Genomic DNA, 21,774 nt, shown 5'->3' on the forward strand with positions numbered 1-21,774 from the left:
TGCCAACGGCTGGCGTGTCATAATTCATTGACGCATTATAAAGGATTAGGAAAAAGATAAAAAGCAGCTTACGGCCATACCTCTCTGGTTCCGCCCGATCTCGTCTGATCTCGGAAGCTAAGCAGAGCAGGGCCTGGTTAGTACCTGGATGGAAGACCGCCTGGGAATCCCAGGTGCCGTAAGCTTTTTCACTTCTCTCTCCGAAAGCCGCCGAGCGCCGCAGATTGTACACCTGTTTTAACGTTGGATATGAAAGGAAATTAGACAATATTATCCAAAATGATTCCGTTTCATGATTGCTAAATTAGTGTTGGTCAACATTTACGATTGGCATACTGTTGTTTGTAATTTAGCCGTTGAAATACAGGTGCTAACCCAACATGTTAGAATTGCCAGTGAAGAAAAGTAAAGTTACCTTCAGGCTTTAGGAACCTCTCTTGCCAATGCTAACAACTGCTTCAATTTTAGAAAAAGAAACTTCTGATTATCTTTGACACGTTTTAAAGGATTAGGAAAAAGATGAAAAGCAGCTTACGTCCATACCTCTCTGGTTCCGCCCGATCTCGTCTGATCTCGGAAGCTAAGCAGAGCAGGGCCTGGTTAGTACCTGGATGGAAGACCGCCTGGGAATCCCAGGTGCCGTAAGCTTTTTCACTTCTCTCTCCGAAAGCCGCCCAGCGCCGTAAATTGTACACCTACACAATTGTAAAAAAAATTTCACATGGTAGAAGAGATGCAATAGGAAGAAGATGAAAGGTGGCTTACGTCCGTACCATCGTCAGGCCATTTGAGGTGGCGGGGACTGCAATGGCCATTCACCGATTGGCTGGGACTCCTGGGCGGGTCTTCTCTAGTCCATCCAATTTTCGGCATGGGATGTCACAGCCTTCTTTGCATACCCTTATTTAACCCACACAAAGATGCCAACGGCTGGCGTGTCATAATTCATTGACGCATTATAAAGGATTAGGAAAAAGATAAAAAGCAGCTTACGGCCATACCTCTCTGGTTCCGCCCGATCTCGTCTGATCTCGGAAGCTAAGCAGAGCAGGGCCTGGTTAGTACCTGGATGGAAGACCGCCTGGGAATCCCAGGTGCCGTAAGCTTTTTCACTTCTCTCTCCGAAAGCCGCCGAGCGCCGCAGATTGTACACCTGTTTTAACGTTGGATATGAAAGGAAATTAGACAATATTATCCAAAATGATTCCGTTTCATGATTGCTAAATTAGTGTTGGTCAACATTTACGATTGGCATACTGTTGTTTGTAATTTAGCCGTTGAAATACGGGTGCTAACCCAACATGTTAGAATTGCCAGTGAAGAAAAGTAAAGTTACCTTCAGGCTTTAGGAACCTCTCTTGCCAATGCTAAGAACTGCTTCAATTTTAGAAAAAGAAACTTCTGATTATCTTTGACACGTTTTAAAGGATTAGGAAAAAGATGAAAAGCAGCTTACGTCCATACCTCTCTGGTTCCGCCCGATCTCGTCTGTTCTTGGAAGCTAAGCAGAGCAGGGCCTGGTTAGTACCTGGATGGAAGACCGCCTGGGAATCCCAGGTGCCGTAAGCTTTTTCACTTCTCTCTCCGAAAGCCGCCGAGCGCCGCAGATTGTACACCTGTTTTAACGTTGGATATGAAAGGAAATTAGACAATATTATCCAAAATGATTCCGTTTCATGATTGCTAAATTAGTGTTGGTCAACATTTACGATTGGCATACTGTTGTTTGTAATTTAGCCGTTGAAATACAGGTGCTAACCCAACATGTTAGAATTGCCAGTGAAGAAAAGTAAAGTTACCTTCAGGCTTTAGGAACCTCTCTTGCCAATGCTAACAACTGCTTCAATTTTAGAAAAAGAAACTTCTGATTATCTTTGACACGTTTTAAAGGATTAGGAAAAAGATGAAAAGCAGCTTACGTCCATACCTCTCTGGTTCCGCCCGATCTCGTCTGATCTCGGAAGCTAAGCAGAGCAGGGCCTGGTTAGTACCTGGATGGAAGACCGCCTGGGAATCCCAGGTGCCGTAAGCTTTTTCACTTCTCTCTCCGAAAGCCGCCCAGCGCCGTAAATTGTACACCTACACAATTGTAAAAAAAATTTCACATGGTAGAAGAGATGCAATAGGAAGAAGATGAAAGGTGGCTTACGTCCGTACCATCGTCAGGCCATTTGAGGTGGCGGGGACTGCAATGGCCATTCACCGATTGGCTGGGACTCCTGGGCGGGTCTTCTCTAGTCCATCCAATTTTCGGCATGGGATGTCACAGCCTTCTTTGCATACCCTTATTTAACCCACACAAAGATGCCAACGGCTGGCGTGTCATAATTCATTGACGCATTATAAAGGATTAGGAAAAAGATAAAAAGCAGCTTACGGCCATACCTCTCTGGTTCCGCCCGATCTCGTCTGATCTCGGAAGCTAAGCAGAGCAGGGCCTGGTTAGTACCTGGATGGAAGACCGCCTGGGAATCCCAGGTGCCGTAAGCTTTTTCACTTCTCTCTCCGAAACCCGCCGAGCGCCGCAGATTGTACACCTGTTTTAACGTTGGATATGAAAGGAAATTAGACAATATTATCCAAAATGATTCCGTTTCATGATTGCTAAATTAGTGTTGGTCAACATTTACGATTGGCATACTGTTGTTTGTAATTTAGCCGTTGAAATACGGGTGCTAACCCAACATGTTAGAATTGCCAGTGAAGAAAAGTAAAGTTACCTTCAGGCTTTAGGAACCTCTCTTGCCAATGCTAAGAACTGCTTCAATTTTAGAAAAAGAAACTTCTGATTATCTTTGACACGTTTTAAAGGATTAGGAAAAAGATGAAAAGCAGCTTACGTCCATACCTCTCTGGTTCCGCCCGATCTCGTCTGTTCTTGGAAGCTAAGCAGAGCAGGGCCTGGTTAGTACCTGGATGGAAGACCGCCTGGGAATCCCAGGTGCCGTAAGCTTTTTCACTTCTCTCTCTGAAAGCCGCCCAGCGCCGTAGATTGTACACCTACACAATTGTAAAAAAAAATTCACATTGTAGAAGAGATGCAATAGGAAGAAGATGAAAGGTGGCTTACGTCCGTACCATCGTCAGGCCATTTGAGGTGGCGGGGACTGCAATGGCCATTCACCGATTGGCTGGGACTCCTGGGCGGGTCTTCTCTAGTCCATCCAATTTTCGGCATGGGATGTCACAGCCTTCTTTGCATACCCTTATTTAACCCACACAAAGATGCCAACGGCTGGCGTGTCATAATTCATTGACGCATTATAAAGGATTAGGAAAAAGATAAAAAGCAGCTTACGGCCATACCTCTCTGGTTCCGCCCGATCTCGTCTGATCTCGGAAGCTAAGCAGAGCAGGGCCTGGTTAGTACCTGGATGGAAGACCGCCTGGGAATCCCAGGTGCCGTAAGCTTTTTCACTTCTCTCTCCGAAAGCCGCCGAGCGCCGCAGATTGTACACCTGTTTTAACGTTGGATATGAAAGGAAATTAGACAATATTATCCAAAATGATTCCGTTTCATGATTGCTAAATTAGTGTTGGTCAACATTTACGATTGGCATACTGTTGTTTGTAATTTAGCCGTTGAAATACAGGTGCTAACCCAACATGTTAGAATTGCCAGTGAAGAAAAGTAAAGTTACCTTCAGGCTTTAGGAACCTCTCTTGCCAATGCTAAGAACTGCTTTAATTTTAGAAAAAGAAACTTCTGATTATCTTTGACACGTTTTAAAGGATTAGGAAAAAGATGAAAAGCAGCTTACGTCCATACCTCTCTGGTTCCGCCCGATCTCGTCTGATCTCGGAAGCTAAGCAGAGCAGGGCCTGGTTAGTACCTGGATGGAAGACCGCCTGGGAATCCCAGGTGCCGTAAGCTTTTTCACTTCTCTCTCTGAAAGCCGCCCAGCGCCGTAAATTGTACACCTACACAATTGTAAAAAAAATTTCACATTGTAGAAGAGATGCAATAGGAAGAAGATGAAAGGTGGCTTACGTCCATACCATCGTCAGGCCATTTGAGGTGGCGGGGACTGCAATGGCCATTCACCGATTGGCTGGGACTCCTGGGCGGGTCTTCTCTAGTCCATCCAATTTTCGGCATGGGATGTCACAGCCTTCTTTGCATACCCTTATTTAACCCACACAAAGATGCCAACGGCTGGCGTGTCATAATTCATTGACGCATTATAAAGGATTAGGAAAAAGATAAAAAGCAGCTTACGGCCATACCTCTCTGGTTCCGCCCGATCTCGTCTGATCTCGGAAGCTAAGCAGAGCAGGGCCTGGTTAGTACCTGGATGGAAGACCGCCTGGGAATCCCAGGTGCCGTAAGCTTTTTCACTTCTCTCTGAAAGCTGCAGAGCGCCGCAGATTGTACACCTACAAATTACAAAAAGTATATCACATTGTTGAAGAGATGCATGTTTAGTGTTGTTTTAACGTTGGATATGAAAGGAAATTAGACAATATTATCCAAAATGATTCCGTTTCATGATTGCTAAATTAGTGTTGGTCAACATTTACGATTGGCATACTGTTGTTTGTAATTTAGCCGTTGATATACAGGTGCTAACCCAACATGTTAGAATTGCCAGTGAAGAAAAGTAAAGTTACCTTCAGGCTTTAGGAACCTCTCTTGCCAATGCTAACAACTGCTTCAATTTTAGAAAAAGAAACTTCTGATTATCTTTGACACGTTTTAAAGGATTAGGAAAAAGATGAAAAGCAGCTTACGTCCATACCTCTCTGGTTCCGCCCGATCTCGACTGTTCTCGGAAGCTAAGCAGAGCAGGGCCTGGTTAGTACCTGGATGGAAGACCGCCTGGGAATCCCAGGTGCCGTAAGCTTTTTCACTTCTCTCTCTGAAAGCCGCCCAGCGCCGTAGATTGTACACCTACACAATTGTAAAAAAAAATTCACATTGTAGAAGAGATGCAATAGGAAGAAGATGAAAGGTGGCTTACGTCCGTACCATCGTCAGGCCATTTGAGGTGGCGGGGACTGCAATGGCCATTCACCGATTGGCTGGGACTCCTGGGCGGGTCTTCTCTAGTCCATCCAATTTTCGGCATGGGATGTCACAGCCTTCTTTGCATACCCTTATTTAACCCACACAAAGATGCCAACGGCTGGCGTGTCATAATTCATTGACGCATTATAAAGGATTAGGAAAAAGATAAAAAGCAGCTTACGGCCATACCTCTCTGGTTCCGCCCGATCTCGTCTGATCTCGGAAGCTAAGCAGAGCAGGGCCTGGTTAGTACCTGGATGGAAGACCGCCTGGGAATCCCAGGTGCCGTAAGCTTTTTCACTTCTCTCTCCGAAAGCCGCCGAGCGCCGCAGATTGTACACCTGTTTTAACGTTGGATATGAAAGGAAATTAGACAATATTATCCAAAATGATTCCGTTTCATGATTGCTAAATTAGTGTTGGTCAACATTTACGATTGGCATACTGTTGTTTGTAATTTAGCCGTTGAAATACGGGTGCTAACCCAACATGTTAGAATTGCCAGTGAAGAAAAGTAAAGTTACCTTCAGGCTTTAGGAACCTCTCTTGCCAATGCTAAGAACTGCTTCAATTTTAGAAAAAGAAACTTCTGATTATCTTTGACACGTTTTAAAGGATTAGGAAAAAGATGAAAAGCAGCTTACGTCCATACCTCTCTGGTTCCGCCCGATCTCGTCTGTTCTTGGAAGCTAAGCAGAGCAGGGCCTGGTTAGTACCTGGATGGAAGACCGCCTGGGAATCCCAGGTGCCGTAAGCTTTTTCACTTCTCTCTCCGAAAGCCGCCGAGCGCCGCAGATTGTACACCTGTTTTAACGTTGGATATGAAAGGAAATTAGACAATATTATCCAAAATGATTCCGTTTCATGATTGCTAAATTAGTGTTGGTCAACATTTACGATTGGCATACTGTTGTTTGTAATTTAGCCGTTGAAATACAGGTGCTAACCCAACATGTTAGAATTGCCAGTGAAGAAAAGTAAAGTTACCTTCAGGCTTTAGGAACCTCTCTTGCCAATGCTAACAACTGCTTCAATTTTAGAAAAAGAAACTTCTGATTATCTTTGACACGTTTTAAAGGATTAGGAAAAAGATGAAAAGCAGCTTACGTCCATACCTCTCTGGTTCCGCCCGATCTCGTCTGATCTCGGAAGCTAAGCAGAGCAGGGCCTGGTTAGTACCTGGATGGAAGACCGCCTGGGAATCCCAGGTGCCGTAAGCTTTTTCACTTCTCTCTCCGAAAGCCGCCCAGCGCCGTAAATTGTACACCTACACAATTGTAAAAAAAATTTCACATGGTAGAAGAGATGCAATAGGAAGAAGATGAAAGGTGGCTTACGTCCGTACCATCGTCAGGCCATTTGAGGTGGCGGGGACTGCAATGGCCATTCACCGATTGGCTGGGACTCCTGGGCGGGTCTTCTCTAGTCCATCCAATTTTCGGCATGGGATGTCACAGCCTTCTTTGCATACCCTTATTTAACCCACACAAAGATGCCAACGGCTGGCGTGTCATAATTCATTGACGCATTATAAAGGATTAGGAAAAAGATAAAAAGCAGCTTACGGCCATACCTCTCTGGTTCCGCCCGATCTCGTCTGATCTCGGAAGCTAAGCAGAGCAGGGCCTGGTTAGTACCTGGATGGAAGACCGCCTGGGAATCCCAGGTGCCGTAAGCTTTTTCACTTCTCTCTCCGAAACCCGCCGAGCGCCGCAGATTGTACACCTGTTTTAACGTTGGATATGAAAGGAAATTAGACAATATTATCCAAAATGATTCCGTTTCATGATTGCTAAATTAGTGTTGGTCAACATTTACGATTGGCATACTGTTGTTTGTAATTTAGCCGTTGAAATACGGGTGCTAACCCAACATGTTAGAATTGCCAGTGAAGAAAAGTAAAGTTACCTTCAGGCTTTAGGAACCTCTCTTGCCAATGCTAAGAACTGCTTCAATTTTAGAAAAAGAAACTTCTGATTATCTTTGACACGTTTTAAAGGATTAGGAAAAAGATGAAAAGCAGCTTACGTCCATACCTCTCTGGTTCCGCCCGATCTCGTCTGTTCTTGGAAGCTAAGCAGAGCAGGGCCTGGTTAGTACCTGGATGGAAGACCGCCTGGGAATCCCAGGTGCCGTAAGCTTTTTCACTTCTCTCTCTGAAAGCCGCCCAGCGCCGTAGATTGTACACCTACACAATTGTAAAAAAAAATTCACATTGTAGAAGAGATGCAATAGGAAGAAGATGAAAGGTGGCTTACGTCCGTACCATCGTCAGGCCATTTGAGGTGGCGGGGACTGCAATGGCCATTCACCGATTGGCTGGGACTCCTGGGCGGGTCTTCTCTAGTCCATCCAATTTTCGGCATGGGATGTCACAGCCTTCTTTGCATACCCTTATTTAACCCACACAAAGATGCCAACGGCTGGCGTGTCATAATTCATTGACGCATTATAAAGGATTAGGAAAAAGATAAAAAGCAGCTTACGGCCATACCTCTCTGGTTCCGCCCGATCTCGTCTGATCTCGGAAGCTAAGCAGAGCAGGGCCTGGTTAGTACCTGGATGGAAGACCGCCTGGGAATCCCAGGTGCCGTAAGCTTTTTCACTTCTCTCTCCGAAAGCCGCCGAGCGCCGCAGATTGTACACCTGTTTTAACGTTGGATATGAAAGGAAATTAGACAATATTATCCAAAATGATTCCGTTTCATGATTGCTAAATTAGTGTTGGTCAACATTTACGATTGGCATACTGTTGTTTGTAATTTAGCCGTTGAAATACAGGTGCTAACCCAACATGTTAGAATTGCCAGTGAAGAAAAGTAAAGTTACCTTCAGGCTTTAGGAACCTCTCTTGCCAATGCTAAGAACTGCTTTAATTTTAGAAAAAGAAACTTCTGATTATCTTTGACACGTTTTAAAGGATTAGGAAAAAGATGAAAAGCAGCTTACGTCCATACCTCTCTGGTTCCGCCCGATCTCGTCTGATCTCGGAAGCTAAGCAGAGCAGGGCCTGGTTAGTACCTGGATGGAAGACCGCCTGGGAATCCCAGGTGCCGTAAGCTTTTTCACTTCTCTCTCTGAAAGCCGCCCAGCGCCGTAAATTGTACACCTACACAATTGTAAAAAAAATTTCACATTGTAGAAGAGATGCAATAGGAAGAAGATGAAAGGTGGCTTACGTCCATACCATCGTCAGGCCATTTGAGGTGGCGGGGACTGCAATGGCCATTCACCGATTGGCTGGGACTCCTGGGCGGGTCTTCTCTAGTCCATCCAATTTTCGGCATGGGATGTCACAGCCTTCTTTGCATACCCTTATTTAACCCACACAAAGATGCCAACGGCTGGCGTGTCATAATTCATTGACGCATTATAAAGGATTAGGAAAAAGATAAAAAGCAGCTTACGGCCATACCTCTCTGGTTCCGCCCGATCTCGTCTGATCTCGGAAGCTAAGCAGAGCAGGGCCTGGTTAGTACCTGGATGGAAGACCGCCTGGGAATCCCAGGTGCCGTAAGCTTTTTCACTTCTCTCTGAAAGCTGCAGAGCGCCGCAGATTGTACACCTACAAATTACAAAAAGTATATCACATTGTTGAAGAGATGCATGTTTAGTGTTGTTTTAACGTTGGATATGAAAGGAAATTAGACAATATTATCCAAAATGATTCCGTTTCATGATTGCTAAATTAGTGTTGGTCAACATTTACGATTGGCATACTGTTGTTTGTAATTTAGCCGTTGATATACAGGTGCTAACCCAACATGTTAGAATTGCCAGTGAAGAAAAGTAAAGTTACCTTCAGGCTTTAGGAACCTCTCTTGCCAATGCTAACAACTGCTTCAATTTTAGAAAAAGAAACTTCTGATTATCTTTGACACGTTTTAAAGGATTAGGAAAAAGATGAAAAGCAGCTTACGTCCATACCTCTCTGGTTCCGCCCGATCTCGACTGTTCTCGGAAGCTAAGCAGAGCAGGGCCTGGTTAGTACCTGGATGGAAGACCGCCTGGGAATCCCAGGTGCCGTAAGCTTTTTCACTTCTCTCTCTGAAAGCCGCCCAGCGCCGTAGATTGTACACCTACACAATTGTAAAAAAAAATTCACATTGTAGAAGAGATGCAATAGGAAGAAGATGAAAGGTGGCTTACGTCCGTACCATCGTCAGGCCATTTGAGGTGGCGGGGACTGCAATGGCCATTCACCGATTGGCTGGGACTCCTGGGCGGGTCTTCTCTAGTCCATCCAATTTTCGGCATGGGATGTCACAGCCTTCTTTGCATACCCTTATTTAACCCACACAAAGATGCCAACGGCTGGCGTGTCATAATTCATTGACGCATTATAAAGGATTAGGAAAAAGATAAAAAGCAGCTTACGGCCATACCTCTCTGGTTCCGCCCGATCTCGTCTGATCTCGGAAGCTAAGCAGAGCAGGGCCTGGTTAGTACCTGGATGGAAGACCGCCTGGGAATCCCAGGTGCCGTAAGCTTTTTCACTTCTCTCTCCGAAAGCCGCCGAGCGCCGCAGATTGTACACCTGTTTTAACGTTGGATATGAAAGGAAATTAGACAATATTATCCAAAATGATTCCGTTTCATGATTGCTAAATTAGTGTTGGTCAACATTTACGATTGGCATACTGTTGTTTGTAATTTAGCCGTTGAAATACAGGTGCTAACCCAACATGTTAGAATTGCCAGTGAAGAAAAGTAAAGTTACCTTCAGGCTTTAGGAACCTCTCTTGCCAATGCTAAGAACTGCTTTAATTTTAGAAAAAGAAACTTCTGATTATCTTTGACACGTTTTAAAGGATTAGGAAAAAGATGAAAAGCAGCTTACGTCCATACCTCTCTGGTTCCGCCCGATCTCGTCTGATCTCGGAAGCTAAGCAGAGCAGGGCCTGGTTAGTACCTGGATGGAAGACCGCCTGGGAATCCCAGGTGCCGTAAGCTTTTTCACTTCTCTCTCTGAAAGCCGCCCAGCGCCGTAAATTGTACACCTACACAATTGTAAAAAAAATTTCACATTGTAGAAGAGATGCAATAGGAAGAAGATGAAAGGTGGCTTACGTCCGTACCATCGTCAGGCCATTTGAGGTGGCGGGGACTGCAATGGCCATTCACCGATTGGCTGGGACTCCTGGGCGGGTCTTCTCTAGTCCATCCAATTTTCGGCATGGGATGTCACAGCCTTCTTTGCATACCCTTATTTAACCCACACAAAGATGCCAACGGCTGGCGTGTCATAATTCATTGACGCATTATAAAGGATTAGGAAAAAGATAAAAAGCAGCTTACGGCCATACCTCTCTGGTTCCGCCCGATCTCGTCTGATCTCGGAAGCTAAGCAGAGCAGGGCCTGGTTAGTACCTGGATGGAAGACCGCCTGGGAATCCCAGGTGCCGTAAGCTTTTTCACTTCTCTCTCCGAAAGCCGCCGAGCGCCGCAGATTGTACACCTGTTTTAACGTTGGATATGAAAGGAAATTAGACAATATTATCCAAAATGATTCCGTTTCATGATTGCTAAATTAGTGTTGGTCAACATTTACGATTGGCATACTGTTGTTTGTAATTTAGCCGTTGAAATACAGGTGCTAACCCAACATGTTAGAATTGCCAGTGAAGAAAAGTAAAGTTACCTTCAGGCTTTAGGAACCTCTCTTGCCAATGCTAAGAACTGCTTTAATTTTAGAAAAAGAAACTTCTGATTATCTTTGACACGTTTTAAAGGATTAGGAAAAAGATGAAAAGCAGCTTACGTCCATACCTCTCTGGTTCCGCCCGATCTCGTCTGATCTCGGAAGCTAAGCAGAGCAGGGCCTGGTTAGTACCTGGATGGAAGACCGCCTGGGAATCCCAGGTGCCGTAAGCTTTTTCACTTCTCTCTCTGAAAGCCGCCCAGCGCCGTAAATTGTACACCTACACAATTGTAAAAAAAATTTCACATTGTAGAAGAGATGCAATAGGAAGAAGATGAAAGGTGGCTTACGTCCATACCATCGTCAGGCCATTTGAGGTGGCGGGGACTGCAATGGCCATTCACCGATTGGCTGGGACTCCTGGGCGGGTCTTCTCTAGTCCATCCAATTTTCGGCATGGGATGTCACAGCCTTCTTTGCATACCCTTATTTAACCCACACAAAGATGCCAACGGCTGGCGTGTCATAATTCATTGACGCATTATAAAGGATTAGGAAAAAGATAAAAAGCAGCTTACGGCCATACCTCTCTGGTTCCGCCCGATCTCGTCTGATCTCGGAAGCTAAGCAGAGCAGGGCCTGGTTAGTACCTGGATGGAAGACCGCCTGGGAATCCCAGGTGCCGTAAGCTTTTTCACTTCTCTCTGAAAGCTGCAGAGCGCCGCAGATTGTACACCTACAAATTACAAAAAGTATATCACATTGTTGAAGAGATGCATGTTTAGTGTTGTTTTAACGTTGGATATGAAAGGAAATTAGACAATATTATCCAAAATGATTCCGTTTCATGATTGCTAAATTAGTGTTGGTCAACATTTACGATTGGCATACTGTTGTTTGTAATTTAGCCGTTGATATACAGGTGCTAACCCAACATGTTAGAATTGCCAGTGAAGAAAAGTAAAGTTACCTTCAGGCTTTAGGAACCTCTCTTGCCAATGCTAACAACTGCTTCAATTTTAGAAAAAGAAACTTCTGATTATCTTTGACACGTTTTAAAGGATTAGGAAAAAGATGAAAAGCAGCTTACGTCCATACCTCTCTGGTTCCGCCCGATCTCGTCTGTTCTCGGAAGCTAAGCAGAGCAGGGCCTGGTTAGTACCTGGATGGAAGACCGCCTGGGAATCCCAGGTGCCGTAAGCTTTTTCACTTCTCTCTCTGAAAGCCGCCCAGCGCCGTAGATTGTACACCTACACAATTGTAAAAAAAAATTCACATTGTAGAAGAGATGCAATAGGAAGAAGATGAAAGGTGGCTTACGTCCGTACCATCGTCAGGCCATTTGAGGTGGCGGGGACTGCAATGGCCATTCACCGATTGGCTGGGACTCCTGGGCGGGTCTTCTCTAGTCCATCCAATTTTCGGCATGGGATGTCACAGCCTTCTTTGCATACCCTTATTTAACCCACACAAAGATGCCAACGGCTGGCGTGTCATAATTCATTGACGCATTATAAAGGATTAGGAAAAAGATAAAAAGCAGCTTACGGCCATACCTCTCTGGTTCCGCCCGATCTCGTCTGATCTCGGAAGCTAAGCAGAGCAGGGCCTGGTTAGTACCTGGATGGAAGACCGCCTGGGAATCCCAGGTGCCGTAAGCTTTTTCACTTCTCTCTCCGAAAGCCGCCGAGCGCCGCAGATTGTACACCTGTTTTAACGTTGGATATGAAAGGAAATTAGACAATATTATCCAAAATGATTCCGTTTCATGATTGCTAAATTAGTGTTGGTCAACATTTACGATTGGCATACTGTTGTTTGTAATTTAGCCGTTGAAATACAGGTGCTAACCCAACATGTTAGAATTGCCAGTGAAGAAAAGTAAAGTTACCTTCAGGCTTTAGGAACCTCTCTTGCCAATGCTAAGAACTGCTTTAATTTTAGAAAAAGAAACTTCTGATTATCTTTGACACGTTTTAAAGGATTAGGAAAAAGATGAAAAGCAGCTTACGTCCATACCTCTCTGGTTCCGCCCGATCTCGTCTGATCTCGGAAGCTAAGCAGAGCAGGGCCTGGTTAGTACCTGGATGGAAGACCGCCTGGGAATCCCAGGTGCCGTAAGCTTTTTCACTTCTCTCTCTGAAAGCCGCCCAGCGCCGTAAATTGTACACCTACACAATTGTAAAAAAAATTTCACATTGTAGAAGAGATGCAATAGGAAGAAGATGAAAGGTGGCTTACGTCCGTACCATCGTCAGGCCATTTGAGGTGGCGGGGACTGCAATGGCCATTCACCGATTGGCTGGGACTCCTGGGCGGGTCTTCTCTAGTCCATCCAATTTTCGGCATGGGATGTCACAGCCTTCTTTGCATACCCTTATTTAACCCACACAAAGATGCCAACGGCTGGCGTGTCATAATTCATTGACGCATTATAAAGGATTAGGAAAAAGATAAAAAGCAGCTTACGGCCATACCTCTCTGGTTCCGCCCGATCTCGTCTGATCTCGGAAGCTAAGCAGAGCAGGGCCTGGTTAGTACCTGGATGGAAGACCGCCTGGGAATCCCAGGTGCCGTAAGCTTTTTCACTTCTCTCTCCGAAAGCCGCCGAGCGCCGCAGATTGTACACCTGTTTTAACGTTGGATATGAAAGGAAATTAGACAATATTATCCAAAATGATTCCGTTTCATGATTGCTAAATTAGTGTTGGTCAACATTTACGATTGGCATACTGTTGTTTGTAATTTAGCCGTTGAAATACAGGTGCTAACCCAACATGTTAGAATTGCCAGTGAAGAAAAGTAAAGTTACCTTCAGGCTTTAGGAACCTCTCTTGCCAATGCTAAGAACTGCTTTAATTTTAGAAAAAGAAACTTCTGATTATCTTTGACACGTTTTAAAGGATTAGGAAAAAGATGAAAAGCAGCTTACGTCCATACCTCTCTGGTTCCGCCCGATCTCGTCTGATCTCGGAAGCTAAGCAGAGCAGGGCCTGGTTAGTACCTGGATGGAAGACCGCCTGGGAATCCCAGGTGCCGTAAGCTTTTTCACTTCTCTCTCTGAAAGCCGCCCAGCGCCGTAAATTGTACACCTACACAATTGTAAAAAAAATTTCACATTGTAGAAGAGATGCAATAGGAAGAAGATGAAAGGTGGCTTACGTCCATACCATCGTCAGGCCATTTGAGGTGGCGGGGACTGCAATGGCCATTCACCGATTGGCTGGGACTCCTGGGCGGGTCTTCTCTAGTCCATCCAATTTTCGGCATGGGATGTCACAGCCTTCTTTGCATACCCTTATTTAACCCACACAAAGATGCCAACGGCTGGCGTGTCATAATTCATTGACGCATTATAAAGGATTAGGAAAAAGATAAAAAGCAGCTTACGGCCATACCTCTCTGGTTCCGCCCGATCTCGTCTGATCTCGGAAGCTAAGCAGAGCAGGGCCTGGTTAGTACCTGGATGGAAGACCGCCTGGGAATCCCAGGTGCCGTAAGCTTTTTCACTTCTCTCTGAAAGCTGCAGAGCGCCGCAGATTGTACACCTACAAATTACAAAAAGTATATCACATTGTTGAAGAGATGCATGTTTAGTGTTGTTTTAACGTTGGATATGAAAGGAAATTAGACAATATTATCCAAAATGATTCCGTTTCATGATTGCTAAATTAGTGTTGGTCAACATTTACGATTGGCATACTGTTGTTTGTAATTTAGCCGTTGATATACAGGTGCTAACCCAACATGTTAGAATTGCCAGTGAAGAAAAGTAAAGTTACCTTCAGGCTTTAGGAACCTCTCTTGCCAATGCTAACAACTGCTTCAATTTTAGAAAAAGAAACTTCTGATTATCTTTGACACGTTTTAAAGGATTAGGAAAAAGATGAAAAGCAGCTTACGTCCATACCTCTCTGGTTCCGCCCGATCTCGTCTGTTCTCGGAAGCTAAGCAGAGCAGGGCCTGGTTAGTACCTGGATGGAAGACCGCCTGGGAATCCCAGGTGCCGTAAGCTTTTTCACTTCTCTCTCTGAAAGCCGCCCAGCGCCGTAGATTGTACACCTACACAATTGTAAAAAAAAATTCACATTGTAGAAGAGATGCAATAGGAAGAAGATGAAAGGTGGCTTACGTCCGTACCATCGTCAGGCCATTTGAGGTGGCGGGGACTGCAATGGCCATTCACCGATTGGCTGGGACTCCTGGGCGGGTCTTCTCTAGTCCATCCAATTTTCGGCATGGGATGTCACAGCCTTCTTTGCATACCCTTATTTAACCCACACAAAGATGCCAACGGCTGGCGTGTCATAATTCATTGACGCATTATAAAGGATTAGGAAAAAGATAAAAAGCAGCTTACGGCCATACCTCTCTGGTTCCGCCCGATCTCGTCTGATCTCGGAAGCTAAGCAGAGCAGGGCCTGGTTAGTACCTGGATGGAAGACCGCCTGGGAATCCCAGGTGCCGTAAGCTTTTTCACTTCTCTCTCCGAAAGCCGCCGAGCGCCGCAGATTGTACACCTGTTTTAACGTTGGATATGAAAGGAAATTAGACAATATTATCCAAAATGATTCCGTTTCATGATTGCTAAATTAGTGTTGGTCAACATTTACGATTGGCATACTGTTGTTTGTAATTTAGCCGTTGATATACAGGTGCTAACCCAACATGTTAGAATTGCCAGTGAAGAAAAGTAAAGTTACCTTCAGGCTTTAGGAACCTCTCTTGCCAATGCTAACAACTGCTTCAATTTTAGAAAAAGAAACTTCTGATTATCTTTGACACGTTTTAAAGGATTAGGAAAAAGATGAAAAGCAGCTTACGTCCATACCTCTCTGGTTCCGCCCGATCTCGTCTGTTCTCGGAAGCTAAGCAGAGCAGGGCCTGGTTAGTACCTGGATGGAAGACCGCCTGGGAATCCCAGGTGCCGTAAGCTTTTTCACTTCTCTCTCTGAAAGCCGCCCAGCGCCGTAGATTGTACACCTACACAATTGTAAAAAAAAATTCACATTGTAGAAGAGATGCAATAGGAAGAAGATGAAAGGTGGCTTACGTCCGTACCATCGTCAGGCCATTTGAGGTGGCGGGGACTGCAATGGCCATTCACCGATTGGCTGGGACTCCTGGGCGGGTCTTCTCTAGTCCATCCAATTTTCGGCATGGGATGTCACAGCCTTCTTTGCATACCCTTATTTAACCCACACAAAGATGCCAACGGCTGGCGTGTCATAATTCATTGACGCATTATAAAGGATTAGGAAAAAGATAAAAAGCAGCTTACGGCCATACCTCTCTGGTTCCGCCCGATCTCGTCTGATCTCGGAAGCTAAGCAGAGCAGGGCCTGGTTAGTACCTGGATGGAAGACCGCCTGGGAATCCCAGGTGCCGTAAGCTTTTTCACTTCTCTCTCCGAAAGCCGCCGAGCGCCGCAGATTGTACACCTGTTTTAACGTTGGATATGAAAGGAAATTAGACAATATTATCCAAAATGATTCCGTTTCATGATTGCTAAATTAGTGTTGGTCAACATTTACGATTGGCATACTGTTGTTTGTAATTTAGCCGTTGAAATACAGGTGCTAACCCAACATGTTAGAATTGCCAGTGAAGAAAAGTAAAGTTACCTTCAGGCTTTAGGAACCTCTCTTGCCAATGCTAAGAACTGCTTTAATTTTAGAAAAAGAAACTTCTGATTATCTTTGACACGTTTTAAAGGATTAGGAAAAAGATGAAAAGCAGCTTACGTCCATACCTCTCTGGTTCCGCCCGATCTCGTCTGATCTCGGAAGCTAAGCAGAGCAGGGCCTGGTTAGTACCTGGATGGAAGACCGCCTGGGAATCCCAGGTGCCGTAAGCTTTTTCACTTCTCTCTCTGAAAGCCGCCCAGCGCCGTAAATTGTACACCTACACAATTGTAAAAAAAATTTCACATTGTAGAAGAGATGCAATAGGAAGAAGATGAAAGGTGGCTTACGTCCGTACCATCGTCAGGCCATTTGAGGTGGCGGGGACTGCAATGGCCATTCACCGATTGGCTGGGACTCCTGGGCGGGTCTTCTCTAGTCCATCCAATTTTCGGCATGGGATGTCACAGCCTTCTTTGCATACCCTTATTTAACCCACACAAAGATGCCAACGGCTGGCGTGTCATAATTCATTGACGCATTATAAAGGATTAGGAAAAAGATAAAAAGCAGCTTACGGCCATACCTCTCTGGTTCCGCCCGATCTCGTCTGATCTCGGAAGCTAAGCAGAGCAGGGCCTGGTTAGTACCTGGATGGAAGACCGCCTGGGAATCCCAGGTGCCGTAAGCTTTTTCACTTCTCTCTCCGAAAGCCGCCGAGCGCCGCAGATTGTACACCTGTTTTAACGTTGGATATGAAAGGAAATTAGACAATATTATCCAAAATGATTCCGTTTCATGATTGCTAAATTAGTGTTGGTCAACATTTACGATTGGCATACTGTTGTTTGTAATTTAGCCGTTGAAATACAGGTGCTAACCCAACATGTTAGAATTGCCAGTGAAGAAAAGTAAAGTTACCTTCAGGCTTTAGGAACCTCTCTTGCCAATGCTAAGAACTGCTTTAATTTTAGAAAAAGAAACTTCTGATTATCTTTGACACGTTTTAAAGGATTAGGAAAAAGATGAAAAACAGCTTACGTCCATACCTCTCTGGTTCCGCCCGATCTCGTCTGATCTCGGAAGCTAAGCAGAGCAGGGCCTGGTTAGTACCTGGATGGAAGACCGCCTGGGAATCCCAGGTGCCGTAAGCTTTTTCACTTCTCTCTCTGAAAGCCGCCCAGCGCCGTAAATTGTACACCTACACAATTGTAAAAAAAATTTCACATTGTAGAAGAGATGCAATAGGAAGAAGATGAAAGGTGGCTTACGTCCGTACCATCGTCAGGCCATTTGAGGTGGCGGGGACTGCAATGGCCATTCACCGATTGGCTGGGACTCCTGGGCGGGTCTTCTCTAGTCCATCCAATTTTCGGCATGGGATGTCACAGCCTTCTTTGCATACCCTTATTTAACCCACACAAAGATGCCAACGGCTGGCGTGTCATAATTCATTGACGCATTATAAAGGATTAGGAAAAAGATAAAAAGCAGCTTACGGCCATACCTCTCTGGTTCCGCCCGATCTCGTCTGATCTCGGAAGCTAAGCAGAGCAGGGCCTGGTTAGTACCTGGATGGAAGACCGCCTGGGAATCCCAGGTGCCGTAAGCTTTTTCACTTCTCTCTCCGAAAGCCGCCGAGCGCCGCAGATTGTACACCTGTTTTAACGTTGGATATGAAAGGAAATTAGACAATATTATCCAAAATGATTCCGTTTCATGATTGCTAAATTAGTGTTGGTCAACATTTACGATTGGCATACTGTTGTTTGTAATTTAGCCGTTGAAATACAGGTGCTAACCCAACATGTTAGAATTGCCAGTGAAGAAAAGTAAAGTTACCTTCAGGCTTTAGGAACCTCTCTTGCCAATGCTAAGAACTGCTTTAATTTTAGAAAAAGAAACTTCTGATTATCTTTGACACGTTTTAAAGGATTAGGAAAAAGATGAAAAGCAGCTTACGTCCATACCTCTCTGGTTCCGCCCGATCTCGTCTGATCTCGGAAGCTAAGCAGAGCAGGGCCTGGTTAGTACCTGGATGGAAGACCGCCTGGGAATCCCAGGTGCCGTAAGCTTTTTCACTTCTCTCTCTGAAAGCCGCCCAGCGCCGTAAATTGTACACCTACACAATTGTAAAAAAAATTTCACATTGTAGAAGAGATGCAATAGGAAGAAGATGAAAGGTGGCTTACGTCCATACCATCGTCAGGCCATTTGAGGTGGCGGGGACTGCAATGGCCATTCACCGATTGGCTGGGACTCCTGGGCGGGTCTTCTCTAGTCCATCCAATTTTCGGCATGGGATGTCACAGCCTTCTTTGCATACCCTTATTTAACCCACACAAAGATGCCAACGGCTGGCGTGTCATAATTCATTGACGCATTATAAAGGATTAGGAAAAAGATAAAAAGCAGCTTACGGCCATACCTCTCTGGTTCCGCCCGATCTCGTCTGATCTCGGAAGCTAAGCAGAGCAGGGCCTGGTTAGTACCTGGATGGAAGACCGCCTGGGAATCCCAGGTGCCGTAAGCTTTTTCACTTCTCTCTGAAAGCTGCAGAGCGCCGCAGATTGTACACCTACAAATTACAAAAAGTATATCACATTGTTGAAGAGATGCATGTTTAGTGTTGTTTTAACGTTGGATATGAAAGGAAATTAGACAATATTATCCAAAATGATTCCGTTTCATGATTGCTAAATTAGTGTTGGTCAACATTTACGATTGGCATACTGTTGTTTGTAATTTAGCCGTTGAAATACAGGTGCTAACCCAACATGTTAGAATTGCCAGTGAAGAAAAGTAAAGTTACCTTCAGGCTTTAGGAACCTCTCTTGCCAATGCTAAGAACTGCTTCAATTTTAGAAAAAGAAACTTCTGATTATCTTTGACACGTTTTAAAGGATTAGGAAAAAGATGAAAAGCAGCTTACGTCCATACCTCTCTGGTTCCGCCCGATCTCGTCTGATCTCGGAAGCTAAGTAGAGCAGGGCCTGGTTAGTACCTGGATGGAAGACCGCCTGGGAATCTCAGGTGCCGTAAGCTTTTTCACTTCTCTCTCCGAAAGCCGCCGAGCGCCGCAGATTGTACACCTGTTTTAACGTTGGATATGAAAGGAAATTAGACAATATTATCCAAAATGATTCCGTTTCATGATTGCTAAATTAGTGTTGGTCAACATTTACGATTGGCATACTGTTGTTTGTAATTTAGCCGTTGAAATACAGGTGCTAACCCAACATGTTAGAATTGCCAGTGAAGAAAAGTAAAGTTACCTTCAGGCTTTAGGAACCTCTCTTGCCAATGCTAAGAACTGCTTCAATTTTAGAAAAAGAAACTTCTGATTATCTTTGACACGTTTTAAAGGATTAGGAAAAAGATGAAAAGCAGCTTACGTCCATACCTCTCTGGTTCCGCCCGATCTCGTCTGATCTCGGAAGCTAAGCAGAGCAGGGCCTGGTTAGTACCTGGATGGAAGACCGCCTGGGAATCCCAGGTGCCGTAAGCTTTTTCACTTCTCTCTCCGAAAGCCGCCGAGCGCCGCAGATTGTACACCTGTTTTAACGTTGGATATGAAAGGAAATTAGACAATATTATCCAAAATGATTCCGTTTCATGATTGCTAAATTAGTGTTGATCAACATTTACGATTGGCATACTGTTGTTTGTAATTTAGCCGTTGAAATACAGGTGCTAACCCAACATGTTAGAATTGCCAGTGAAGAAAAGTAAAGTTACCTTCAGGCTTTAGGAACCTCTCTTGCCAATGCTAAGAACTGCTTCAATTTTAGAAAAAGAAACTTCTGATTATCTTTGACACGTTTTAAAGGATTAGGAAAAAGATGAAAAGCAGCTTACGTCCATACCTCTCTGGTTCCGCCCGATCTCGTCTGATCTCGGAAGCTAAGCAGAGCAGGGCCTGGTTAGTACCTGGATGGAAGACCGCCTGGGAATCCCAGGTGCCGTAAGCTTTTTCACTTCTCTCTCTGAAAGCCGCCCAGCGCCGTAGATTGTACACCTACACAATTGTAAAAAAAATTTCACATTGTAGAAGAGATGCAATAGGAAGAAGATGAAAGGTGGCTTACGTCCATACCATCGTCAGGCCATTTGAGGTGGCGGGGACTGCAATGGCCATTCACCGATTGGCTGGGACTCCTGGGCGGGTCTTCTCTAGTCCATCCAATTTTCGGCATGGGATGTCACAGCCTTCTTTGCATACCCTTATTTAACCCACACAAAGATGCCAACGGCAGGCGTGTCATAATTCATTGACGCATTATAAAGGATTAGGAAAAAGATAAAAAGCAGCTTACGGCCATACCTCTCTGGTTCCGCCCGATCTCGTCTGATCTCGGAAGCTAAGCAGAGCAGGGCCTGGTTAGTACCTGGATGGAAGACCGCCTGGGAATCCCAGGTGCCGTAAGCTTTTTCACTTCTCTCTCCGAAAGCCGCCGAGCGCCGCAGATTGTACACCTGTTTTAACGTTGGATATGAAAGGAAATTAGACAATATTATCCAAAATGATTCCGTTTCATGATTGCTAAATTAGTGTTGATCAACATTTACGATTGGCATACTGTTGTTTGTAATTTAGCCGTTGAAATACAGGTGCTAACCCAACATGTTAGAATTGCCAGTGAAGAAAAGTAAAGTTACCTTCAGGCTTTAGGAACCTCTCTTGCCAATGCTAAGAACTGCTTCAATTTTAGAAAAAGAAACTTCTGATTATCTTTGACACGTTTTAAAGGATTAGGAAAAAGATGAAAAGCAGCTTACGTCCATACCTCTCTGGTTCCGCCCGATCTCGTCTGATCTCGGAAGCTAAGCAGAGCAGGGCCTGGTTAGTACCTGGATGGAAGACCGCCTGGGAATCCCAGGTGCTGTAAGCTTTTTCACTTCTCTCTCTGAAAGCCGCCCAGCGCCGTAGATTGTACACCTACACAATTGTAAAAAAAAATTCACATTGTAGAAGAGATGCAATAGGAAGAAGATGAAAGGTGGCTTACGTCCATACCATCGTCAGGCCATTTGAGGTGGCGGGGACTGCAATGGCCATTCACCGATTGGCTGGGACTCCTGGGCGGGTCTTCTCTAGTCCATCCAATTTTCGGCATGGGATGTCACAGCCTTCTTTGCATACCCTTATTTAACCCACACAAAGATGCCGACGGCAGGCGTGTCATAATTCATTGACGCATTATAAAGGATTAGGAAAAAGATAAAAAGCAGCTTACGGCCATACCTCTCTGGTTCCGCCCGATCTCGTCTGATCTCGGAAGCTAAGCAGAGCAGGGCCTGGTTAGTACCTGGATGGAAGACCGCCTGGGAATCCCAGGTGCCGTAAGCTTTTTCACTTCTCTCTCCGAAAGCCGCCGAGCGCCGCAGATTGTACACCTGTTTTAACGTTGGATATGAAAGGAAATTAGACAATATTATCCAAAATGATTCCGTTTCATGATTGCTAAATTAGTGTTGGTCAACATTTACGATTGGCATAC

General features: G+C 44.9%; 41 non-coding genes and 6 pseudogenes across 41 annotated transcripts; all 47 read left to right on the top strand.

Annotated features, from left to right (window-relative positions):
• Window positions 1–66: 66 nt before the first annotated feature.
• On the top strand, window positions 67–185 carry LOC134116000 (5S ribosomal RNA). The gene has a single exon (XR_009948351.1). It is a non-coding gene; the product is annotated as a 5S ribosomal RNA (ribosomal RNA).
• Window positions 186–529: 344 nt separating this feature from the next.
• LOC134115436 (5S ribosomal RNA) lies at window positions 530–648 on the top strand. The gene has a single exon (XR_009947798.1). It is a non-coding gene; the product is annotated as a 5S ribosomal RNA (ribosomal RNA).
• Window positions 649–987: 339 nt separating this feature from the next.
• LOC134116002 (5S ribosomal RNA) lies at window positions 988–1,106 on the top strand. The gene has a single exon (XR_009948352.1). It is a non-coding gene; the product is annotated as a 5S ribosomal RNA (ribosomal RNA).
• A 344-nt stretch (window positions 1,107–1,450) lies between these two features.
• Window positions 1,451–1,569, top strand: LOC134115730 (5S ribosomal RNA; annotated as a pseudogene).
• A 344-nt stretch (window positions 1,570–1,913) lies between these two features.
• Window positions 1,914–2,032, top strand: LOC134115437 (5S ribosomal RNA). The gene has a single exon (XR_009947799.1). It is a non-coding gene; the product is annotated as a 5S ribosomal RNA (ribosomal RNA).
• Window positions 2,033–2,371: 339 nt separating this feature from the next.
• Window positions 2,372–2,490, top strand: LOC134116003 (5S ribosomal RNA). The gene has a single exon (XR_009948353.1). It is a non-coding gene; the product is annotated as a 5S ribosomal RNA (ribosomal RNA).
• A 344-nt stretch (window positions 2,491–2,834) lies between these two features.
• LOC134115732 (5S ribosomal RNA) lies at window positions 2,835–2,953 on the top strand (annotated as a pseudogene).
• A 339-nt stretch (window positions 2,954–3,292) lies between these two features.
• On the top strand, window positions 3,293–3,411 carry LOC134116004 (5S ribosomal RNA). The gene has a single exon (XR_009948354.1). It is a non-coding gene; the product is annotated as a 5S ribosomal RNA (ribosomal RNA).
• Window positions 3,412–3,755: 344 nt separating this feature from the next.
• On the top strand, window positions 3,756–3,874 carry LOC134115438 (5S ribosomal RNA). The gene has a single exon (XR_009947800.1). It is a non-coding gene; the product is annotated as a 5S ribosomal RNA (ribosomal RNA).
• A 339-nt stretch (window positions 3,875–4,213) lies between these two features.
• On the top strand, window positions 4,214–4,332 carry LOC134116006 (5S ribosomal RNA). The gene has a single exon (XR_009948356.1). It is a non-coding gene; the product is annotated as a 5S ribosomal RNA (ribosomal RNA).
• A 393-nt stretch (window positions 4,333–4,725) lies between these two features.
• LOC134115735 (5S ribosomal RNA) lies at window positions 4,726–4,844 on the top strand (annotated as a pseudogene).
• Window positions 4,845–5,183: 339 nt separating this feature from the next.
• On the top strand, window positions 5,184–5,302 carry LOC134116007 (5S ribosomal RNA). The gene has a single exon (XR_009948357.1). It is a non-coding gene; the product is annotated as a 5S ribosomal RNA (ribosomal RNA).
• Window positions 5,303–5,646: 344 nt separating this feature from the next.
• Window positions 5,647–5,765, top strand: LOC134115733 (5S ribosomal RNA; annotated as a pseudogene).
• A 344-nt stretch (window positions 5,766–6,109) lies between these two features.
• LOC134115439 (5S ribosomal RNA) lies at window positions 6,110–6,228 on the top strand. The gene has a single exon (XR_009947801.1). It is a non-coding gene; the product is annotated as a 5S ribosomal RNA (ribosomal RNA).
• Window positions 6,229–6,567: 339 nt separating this feature from the next.
• On the top strand, window positions 6,568–6,686 carry LOC134116008 (5S ribosomal RNA). Its single transcript, XR_009948358.1, has one exon. It is a non-coding gene; the product is annotated as a 5S ribosomal RNA (ribosomal RNA).
• Window positions 6,687–7,030: 344 nt separating this feature from the next.
• LOC134115734 (5S ribosomal RNA) lies at window positions 7,031–7,149 on the top strand (annotated as a pseudogene).
• A 339-nt stretch (window positions 7,150–7,488) lies between these two features.
• On the top strand, window positions 7,489–7,607 carry LOC134116009 (5S ribosomal RNA). Its single transcript, XR_009948359.1, has one exon. It is a non-coding gene; the product is annotated as a 5S ribosomal RNA (ribosomal RNA).
• Window positions 7,608–7,951: 344 nt separating this feature from the next.
• On the top strand, window positions 7,952–8,070 carry LOC134115440 (5S ribosomal RNA). Its single transcript, XR_009947802.1, has one exon. It is a non-coding gene; the product is annotated as a 5S ribosomal RNA (ribosomal RNA).
• A 339-nt stretch (window positions 8,071–8,409) lies between these two features.
• Window positions 8,410–8,528, top strand: LOC134116010 (5S ribosomal RNA). Its single transcript, XR_009948360.1, has one exon. It is a non-coding gene; the product is annotated as a 5S ribosomal RNA (ribosomal RNA).
• A 393-nt stretch (window positions 8,529–8,921) lies between these two features.
• Window positions 8,922–9,040, top strand: LOC134115736 (5S ribosomal RNA; annotated as a pseudogene).
• Window positions 9,041–9,379: 339 nt separating this feature from the next.
• LOC134116011 (5S ribosomal RNA) lies at window positions 9,380–9,498 on the top strand. The gene has a single exon (XR_009948361.1). It is a non-coding gene; the product is annotated as a 5S ribosomal RNA (ribosomal RNA).
• Window positions 9,499–9,842: 344 nt separating this feature from the next.
• LOC134115442 (5S ribosomal RNA) lies at window positions 9,843–9,961 on the top strand. The gene has a single exon (XR_009947804.1). It is a non-coding gene; the product is annotated as a 5S ribosomal RNA (ribosomal RNA).
• A 339-nt stretch (window positions 9,962–10,300) lies between these two features.
• LOC134116012 (5S ribosomal RNA) lies at window positions 10,301–10,419 on the top strand. The gene has a single exon (XR_009948362.1). It is a non-coding gene; the product is annotated as a 5S ribosomal RNA (ribosomal RNA).
• Window positions 10,420–10,763: 344 nt separating this feature from the next.
• Window positions 10,764–10,882, top strand: LOC134115443 (5S ribosomal RNA). Its single transcript, XR_009947805.1, has one exon. It is a non-coding gene; the product is annotated as a 5S ribosomal RNA (ribosomal RNA).
• Window positions 10,883–11,221: 339 nt separating this feature from the next.
• Window positions 11,222–11,340, top strand: LOC134116013 (5S ribosomal RNA). The gene has a single exon (XR_009948363.1). It is a non-coding gene; the product is annotated as a 5S ribosomal RNA (ribosomal RNA).
• Window positions 11,341–11,733: 393 nt separating this feature from the next.
• LOC134115696 (5S ribosomal RNA) lies at window positions 11,734–11,852 on the top strand. The gene has a single exon (XR_009948058.1). It is a non-coding gene; the product is annotated as a 5S ribosomal RNA (ribosomal RNA).
• A 339-nt stretch (window positions 11,853–12,191) lies between these two features.
• On the top strand, window positions 12,192–12,310 carry LOC134116014 (5S ribosomal RNA). Its single transcript, XR_009948364.1, has one exon. It is a non-coding gene; the product is annotated as a 5S ribosomal RNA (ribosomal RNA).
• A 344-nt stretch (window positions 12,311–12,654) lies between these two features.
• LOC134115444 (5S ribosomal RNA) lies at window positions 12,655–12,773 on the top strand. Its single transcript, XR_009947806.1, has one exon. It is a non-coding gene; the product is annotated as a 5S ribosomal RNA (ribosomal RNA).
• A 339-nt stretch (window positions 12,774–13,112) lies between these two features.
• Window positions 13,113–13,231, top strand: LOC134116015 (5S ribosomal RNA). The gene has a single exon (XR_009948365.1). It is a non-coding gene; the product is annotated as a 5S ribosomal RNA (ribosomal RNA).
• A 344-nt stretch (window positions 13,232–13,575) lies between these two features.
• LOC134115445 (5S ribosomal RNA) lies at window positions 13,576–13,694 on the top strand. Its single transcript, XR_009947807.1, has one exon. It is a non-coding gene; the product is annotated as a 5S ribosomal RNA (ribosomal RNA).
• A 339-nt stretch (window positions 13,695–14,033) lies between these two features.
• LOC134116017 (5S ribosomal RNA) lies at window positions 14,034–14,152 on the top strand. The gene has a single exon (XR_009948367.1). It is a non-coding gene; the product is annotated as a 5S ribosomal RNA (ribosomal RNA).
• Window positions 14,153–14,545: 393 nt separating this feature from the next.
• On the top strand, window positions 14,546–14,664 carry LOC134115698 (5S ribosomal RNA). Its single transcript, XR_009948060.1, has one exon. It is a non-coding gene; the product is annotated as a 5S ribosomal RNA (ribosomal RNA).
• Window positions 14,665–15,003: 339 nt separating this feature from the next.
• LOC134116018 (5S ribosomal RNA) lies at window positions 15,004–15,122 on the top strand. Its single transcript, XR_009948368.1, has one exon. It is a non-coding gene; the product is annotated as a 5S ribosomal RNA (ribosomal RNA).
• A 344-nt stretch (window positions 15,123–15,466) lies between these two features.
• LOC134115699 (5S ribosomal RNA) lies at window positions 15,467–15,585 on the top strand. Its single transcript, XR_009948061.1, has one exon. It is a non-coding gene; the product is annotated as a 5S ribosomal RNA (ribosomal RNA).
• Window positions 15,586–15,924: 339 nt separating this feature from the next.
• On the top strand, window positions 15,925–16,043 carry LOC134116019 (5S ribosomal RNA). The gene has a single exon (XR_009948369.1). It is a non-coding gene; the product is annotated as a 5S ribosomal RNA (ribosomal RNA).
• A 344-nt stretch (window positions 16,044–16,387) lies between these two features.
• Window positions 16,388–16,506, top strand: LOC134115446 (5S ribosomal RNA). The gene has a single exon (XR_009947808.1). It is a non-coding gene; the product is annotated as a 5S ribosomal RNA (ribosomal RNA).
• Window positions 16,507–16,845: 339 nt separating this feature from the next.
• On the top strand, window positions 16,846–16,964 carry LOC134116020 (5S ribosomal RNA). The gene has a single exon (XR_009948370.1). It is a non-coding gene; the product is annotated as a 5S ribosomal RNA (ribosomal RNA).
• A 344-nt stretch (window positions 16,965–17,308) lies between these two features.
• On the top strand, window positions 17,309–17,427 carry LOC134115447 (5S ribosomal RNA). The gene has a single exon (XR_009947809.1). It is a non-coding gene; the product is annotated as a 5S ribosomal RNA (ribosomal RNA).
• Window positions 17,428–17,766: 339 nt separating this feature from the next.
• On the top strand, window positions 17,767–17,885 carry LOC134116021 (5S ribosomal RNA). The gene has a single exon (XR_009948371.1). It is a non-coding gene; the product is annotated as a 5S ribosomal RNA (ribosomal RNA).
• Window positions 17,886–18,229: 344 nt separating this feature from the next.
• LOC134115448 (5S ribosomal RNA) lies at window positions 18,230–18,348 on the top strand. The gene has a single exon (XR_009947810.1). It is a non-coding gene; the product is annotated as a 5S ribosomal RNA (ribosomal RNA).
• Window positions 18,349–18,687: 339 nt separating this feature from the next.
• Window positions 18,688–18,806, top strand: LOC134116023 (5S ribosomal RNA). Its single transcript, XR_009948373.1, has one exon. It is a non-coding gene; the product is annotated as a 5S ribosomal RNA (ribosomal RNA).
• A 393-nt stretch (window positions 18,807–19,199) lies between these two features.
• LOC134115717 (5S ribosomal RNA) lies at window positions 19,200–19,318 on the top strand. Its single transcript, XR_009948080.1, has one exon. It is a non-coding gene; the product is annotated as a 5S ribosomal RNA (ribosomal RNA).
• Window positions 19,319–19,662: 344 nt separating this feature from the next.
• Window positions 19,663–19,781, top strand: LOC134115449 (5S ribosomal RNA). The gene has a single exon (XR_009947811.1). It is a non-coding gene; the product is annotated as a 5S ribosomal RNA (ribosomal RNA).
• Window positions 19,782–20,125: 344 nt separating this feature from the next.
• On the top strand, window positions 20,126–20,244 carry LOC134115450 (5S ribosomal RNA). Its single transcript, XR_009947812.1, has one exon. It is a non-coding gene; the product is annotated as a 5S ribosomal RNA (ribosomal RNA).
• Window positions 20,245–20,583: 339 nt separating this feature from the next.
• On the top strand, window positions 20,584–20,702 carry LOC134116024 (5S ribosomal RNA). The gene has a single exon (XR_009948374.1). It is a non-coding gene; the product is annotated as a 5S ribosomal RNA (ribosomal RNA).
• A 344-nt stretch (window positions 20,703–21,046) lies between these two features.
• Window positions 21,047–21,165, top strand: LOC134115539 (5S ribosomal RNA). Its single transcript, XR_009947902.1, has one exon. It is a non-coding gene; the product is annotated as a 5S ribosomal RNA (ribosomal RNA).
• A 339-nt stretch (window positions 21,166–21,504) lies between these two features.
• On the top strand, window positions 21,505–21,623 carry LOC134116025 (5S ribosomal RNA). The gene has a single exon (XR_009948375.1). It is a non-coding gene; the product is annotated as a 5S ribosomal RNA (ribosomal RNA).
• Window positions 21,624–21,774: the final 151 nt, after the last annotated feature.

Source organism: Pungitius pungitius, unplaced genomic scaffold (assembly GCF_949316345.1).
Source record: "Pungitius pungitius unplaced genomic scaffold, fPunPun2.1 scaffold_36, whole genome shotgun sequence".
In the NCBI taxonomy this organism is placed as follows: Eukaryota; Metazoa; Chordata; class Actinopteri; order Perciformes; family Gasterosteidae; genus Pungitius; species Pungitius pungitius.